This window comes from Hipposideros armiger, unplaced genomic scaffold (genome assembly GCF_001890085.2).
Source record: "Hipposideros armiger isolate ML-2016 unplaced genomic scaffold, ASM189008v1 scaffold_111, whole genome shotgun sequence".
Classification (NCBI taxonomy): domain Eukaryota; kingdom Metazoa; phylum Chordata; class Mammalia; order Chiroptera; family Hipposideridae; genus Hipposideros; species Hipposideros armiger.
In genome coordinates this window covers 2,219,099-2,224,727 of record NW_017731461.1, presented here as the reverse complement: position 1 = coordinate 2,224,727, position 5,629 = coordinate 2,219,099, and the positions used below count along the sequence as shown (strand labels likewise).

At 45.8% G+C, this 5,629-nt stretch overlaps 1 pseudogene; it reads right to left on the bottom strand.

Annotated features, from left to right (window-relative positions):
- Window positions 1-476: 476 nt before the first annotated feature.
- The window catches only part of LOC109385285 (V-type proton ATPase subunit G 1-like), a 246,208-nt pseudogene continuing 241,055 nt past the window's right edge, over window positions 477-5,629 (bottom strand).

Here is a 5,629-nt window from a genome sequence, read left to right as displayed (position 1 = left end):
AGTTCTTGAATTCTATCATATAGTAATTTTGATTAAGAGATACTATAAGCATCCCAAACAACTATACTAGTATTCATTTTTCTAACCCTTAGCCAAAAAGGACTATTTTAAGGCTAGCTGCTGCTTTATACAGGTTACAAATAACTATTTACTAATTTTTCACAGATAAAATCCCTGACCTTCAAGAAAGCTTTAGGGGGGAAAAAAGATATTTAATCACTTTCTTTCTTAAAAAGTGTGTTTGTTTGTTTGTTTGTTTACTACATCTAAGAAAGAAAAAGCCAGTATTGAGAGAGATATGTGTGTGTGTGTGTGTGTGTGTGTGTATATATATATATATATATATATATATATATATATTTTTTTTTTCTTGAGCTTAAAGGCATAGGAAAAAGACAACATATACCCTTAAATTTCTAAGAAATATGAGGTAAAATCATGAAATCTTTGGATAAGCTCTAAATTTGTACAAAGAAACTAGATTTGCTGTCCTCCACAAAAGCAAAAGGACCTGCTATATAATAAACAGAAATAGTTTAATGTCTTTCATAGAATATAACTCAAGCTTTGCTAAAGCTTCGTATTCCATGGAGTCATCTAAAATGCCAATCCATAGAACAGGTGCTTCTTTCTTCTTCCCCTATCCATTTATGTGACAGTTTTCATGGATTTCTGGCCAGATGTCACAGGCAAAGGCCATGACTGCATCGCTGTTCTGCTGGACGTAGGTCTGGAGGATGGCCCTCTCTTGGGTGACCTTCTTCACTTCAGAGCTGCAACTACCTGGTGATCGCAGAGCTACACTTCCTTGGCCTTGAACTCCTTCTCCCTCTGCAGACGGTAGTGTTCAGTTTCAGCCTGAGCCCCTTCTTTGGCCTCTTCAGCTTCCGGTTCTTTTGCTTGGGACGTCAGACACCTTCTCAGCCGCCGGCTTCTCGGCCTGCAGCAGCTGCTGGATACCCGGTGACTGACTGGCCATGGCGGCAATGACTCTGGAGCCTGGAAATCAAGTTTTTACAGAGGTAATCAAGTTAAAATGAAGTCATTAAGGTGGGCCATCAAATATGACAGATGTCCTTATGAAAAGGGAAAATTTGGACACAGAGGCAAACATGCACAGAGGGAAGACTATGTGAAGAGACATAGGGAGATTGCCACGTGAAGTTTAGTTATGCTGTCACAAGCAAGGGAACATCTAGAGCTATCAGAAGCTGGAAGAAGCAAGGAATGATGCCCCCTTACAGGTTTCAGAGGGAGCATGGCTCTGCCAGCACCTTGATTTCAGACTTCTAATCTACAGCACTGTGAAACAATACATTTTTGTTGTTTCAAGCTACCCAGTTTGTGGTTTGTGGTACTTTGTTATAGTAGCCCAAGCCAACCAATACAGCCCATACAGGGGCAATGACTTGCCCAAGGTCATACAGCTAGACAGTGGCCGAGGCAGGACTCCAACAGGCTTCAGAATCTCTCCTAGGCTCCATTCACTCCAACACACTGCCACATAGTCTCCCCCTCCCACCTCTACAAGGCATGATCCTGAGCCTTCTAGAAATGCAGAGTAGGTAGCCTCTCGAAGGCATTCTTCCAAATGCAGAAATCAGAGAGTGCCTGCCACAGGGGTACAATCACACAGTGTCCAACTCACAGATCCCAGAATCGATCTGATCTTGCAAGGACCATCAGGCCAGGCAAGTGGCCACAGCACAGCAGGCAAAGGGCTAACTCCAGGTGCCATTTGCAGCTGCCATGGATTCCTTATTTCCAGCCCTGTTGAAACAAGAACTGGCAGTTAGCAAACACACCAGGGACCTATCCATGCAGTCTTTCCAGAAGCACAACACGCAGCAGGCTTCTCAGGCTGCCCAAGGAAGTCTGTGTATGGGAGAAATAAGAGTTTGCCCAGAACTCAGAAAGCTCCTTTTCTACCTTGCAGGCTCAATGAGGCCAGCTCTGAGGAGACAGTGACGAGAACCACTGGGAGGTGGGGCTCACCCACTAGACAATACCTGTTAGGGCAAAGGCATCCTCACCCTTACTTGCAGATCCTTCCCTCTGAGGCCAGGCCACCGGCAGAGTGTCCAAGGCCCCCAGCACCTGCTGATTCCTACCTCTACCCTCCATGGTACGCAGGTAACCCACAGCTGTATGAAATGGTCTCACAAGATTCTGGTCTATGAGGCCTGGATTGAGTAAGAAGGGAGTCTTCTAGCAGGGTAGAGAATTCCACGTGGCTTAAGAATTCTGCATTAAGGGGGCTGGCTGAGTGGCACATTGGTTAAGAGTTGGCTTGGGAGCACAAGCTCTGAGCAGCAGGGCTGCCAGTTCAGTTCCCACATGGACCAGTGATGCTGCGCCCTCTACAGCTAAGATTGTGAACAACAGCGTGACCTGGAGCTGGGCTACCATGAGTGGCCCGCGACAGTGTAGGCTGCAGCTGCCATAAGCTACAGTGAGTGGCTGGCAGCCGGCAGCCGGCAAGAGCTGCTGTGAGCTGCTGTGCACCACTATAAGCAGCCGTCCAATGGCCAGCAACCAACTGCCTCAGCTGGGAAGAGCACAATGATCATAAAACCAACATGGGCCAGTGAAGCGATGTCCTCCACAACTAGACTGAAGAATAAAAGGACAGCAACTTGTCTGTTCCCCTTCCCCGATTCCCTAATGCTGTTCCCCTCCCCCAATTCTCCAATAAAATCTTAAAAAAAAAAGAATTCTGCATTAAGCAAAGCAAAATTCTTCAGCGTTATGGTCCCTAAATTTTGTTGTGGCTGATGGAAGCAAGACATAGGCTTTCTTAGTTCTTTAGGGAGGCACCCCAAGACAGAAGGCTCTTTATGATCCTCTCCCACCCCAGTACCCTGAGAGCAAGAGAAGCTGATGTTCAAGGAGGAGGCCTTTGCAGCCAGTTCCGAGTAAATAGGAGCTCCTGCACATTGCCACTATCACCTCAAAGGTCCCAATACCTGGAAACTTGTCATGCTCTAAGGGAACATCCATGAGGAGAGTCATTTGTGATGAGAAAGGAGAGAGAGGGAGAAGAGGGAGAGCATACAATCAAATTAATTCTAATGATATTGAAAAGAAGATTTGGAAGCACAGCCAATGACTCCATTAAAATAATGACTCTGGGTCTCCTCTGTCATCACCTCAGGTCGTCTCCCCCTCCCTTGCCCATTATATCTCAAGGGTGTTGGCAATGACCACTGGGTTAGCAGACAGGAAGGACATCAGGGATGGATACTGATGCCACTGAGGGGGGGACCCTCTTTCTACCCAACGGGTCTTGATGATCAATGGTCAGTCCCCTTGGTTGGCAGCTGCAGGGAGGGAAATCAATCCCATGATGACCATAGGAGCAGGAGACATGGATGGAGGCTGGCTGGCGCTTCCGCCATACCCCTTTCTTGGCCAGAGGTCCCGTGGTGCCCCAGTGTGGACAGAGGCCCATCATGCTCTATCTGCATGGACCATCACATCAATTGTGTCCCCTGGAGTTGTGCAGAGTGATAATCCTGGAAGATACCCATACATATATGTGTGCAGCTTCGTAAGACAGCTCAGGATGACAAGAAAGAATTGATACAATTTACTTAGACCCCCCAGGACTATCCCCTTTTTTGTTTGTCTGTAATTTTTTTTGGAGATAAAATTCATGTAACATAAATTGATCATTTTAAAGTGAACAATTTAGTACATTCACAGTGTTGTGCAACCACTATCTCTGTTTAATTCCAAAATATTTTCATCACCTCATATTCATACTCCCTCCTCACAGCCCCTGGCAACCACCCATCTGCTTGCTGTGTCTACAGATTTACCTGTTCTGGACATTTCATAGAAATGGGACCATACAATATATGACCTCTATGGCTGGCTTCTTTCACTTAGCATATTTTGAGGTTCATCACATTGTGGCATGTATCAGGACTGTGTTTGTTTTTATGGCGAAGTAATATTCCATTGTATGAATATAGCAAAATTTGTTTATCCATTTATCTGTTGATGGGCATTTGGGTTAAATATACATTTCTGATTGGACCCAGAGCTCTCAAAGCCACCTTTACCTTGAATTAGTATTCCAGTCCTTGCTTCCTAGCTCTGATTCTGCCTCCCAGGTTGGACTAGCCCAGGGGTCAGCAAGCTTTTGAGACGGAAGAGCCAATCTTGTTCCTCACAAAAATTTAAAAATTATTCGAGAGCCACAAAACAAATGAAATCACCATTATGTGAATAATATCCTTTAAAAATTTTANGTATTCAAGGCTTAGATGGAGTATGGCACCAAAGAGATGTGGAGTGAATGGGGTTTGACTGGATAAACATGACAGGTTCGCCAATGCGGGTTAGAAACAATATCCTTTCACATTTGCTCTAGCTCAGGGGTCGACAAACCGCATGCGGCTCACGAGCCACATGTGGCTCTTTGGGTACGTTCTGTCTCAAAGGTTTGCCGACCCCTGGAAGAGCCAATCCTGTCCCTCAAAGTTTTGCGAGACCTGTAAAACAAATGAAATCACCATTATGTGAATAATATCCTTTAAAAATTTTATAAATGAAACTATGATAGTTTTATTTTCATTTTGAATTTTACTTCAGAGCCACATATACGTACCCAAAGAGCCGCATGTGGCTCGCGAGCCACAGTTTGCTGACCCCTGGACTAGCCTGTCTCTCATGCAGATTCTAGTCAGGCACAGCTCACTTGGCCATATACTTGTACAGCCCAAGTAATGCCACACACAACACTGCCTCTCCAAGGAGCACTCCCTCCCCATCGGGTGTTCAGGTTGTCTTCAGCTGAGGAAGATAAAAATGCCTTAACATGAGCCCTCACTCTGGGCCTCTAGAAAAGGGGAGGAGATCATGTCAGTGGATCTTCTGTCTTCAATCTAGTCTCAGTTTTGCAATCCCAAACTGTCAATCAATGAGAATTTGGACAAAGTTATTTAGTTTGAACTGTTGTAGTTGCTATACTTGTTCCATCAGGGCAGATAGGTAAGTGTGTGTGCATTCTGATCCTCTCAATGGCAGAGGAGGGCCATTGGCCCAACTGAGCCAGGTACAGCCCAGAGGTCATGCTGTCGGCCAGGATTCTGTTTCATCTAAAACATCCTCACTGGGCACCTGCTCCATGCCAGAAACCACAGTATACCCAGGGATAGATAAATGTCAGTAAGACATGGCCTGAGTAGCTAGTGCTTTGTAAAAGGAGACAGAAATGTGCAAGAATAGCAGCAAGATGGAAAGACAGACCCTGAACATACAAGGGCTTGGGAACCCAGAAGAGGGGAGCTGTCTTCTGGCAGAGCTGGGGAGGAAATCTTCGCTGAAGATGCAACCTCAGAGACTGAACGAAGGTGAGTAGTGTTGGAGCAGGAAGGGAAGTGATTCCAGAGGGGATTGTAGGAGCAAATGAGTGAGCAGGGTGTGGTTTGCTCGGAACAACTCTGCCCTCTGTAGCCATGAGGGGGATGCTCAGGACAGGTGCAAAGAATGGCCTAGAAGGACGACTGGGACAGGTTAAGACATCTATCTTAAAGCATCTAAAGCAGCGGTTCTCAACCTATGGGTCACGACCCCTTTGGGGGTCGAACGACCCTTTTCACAGGGGTCGCCTAAGACCATC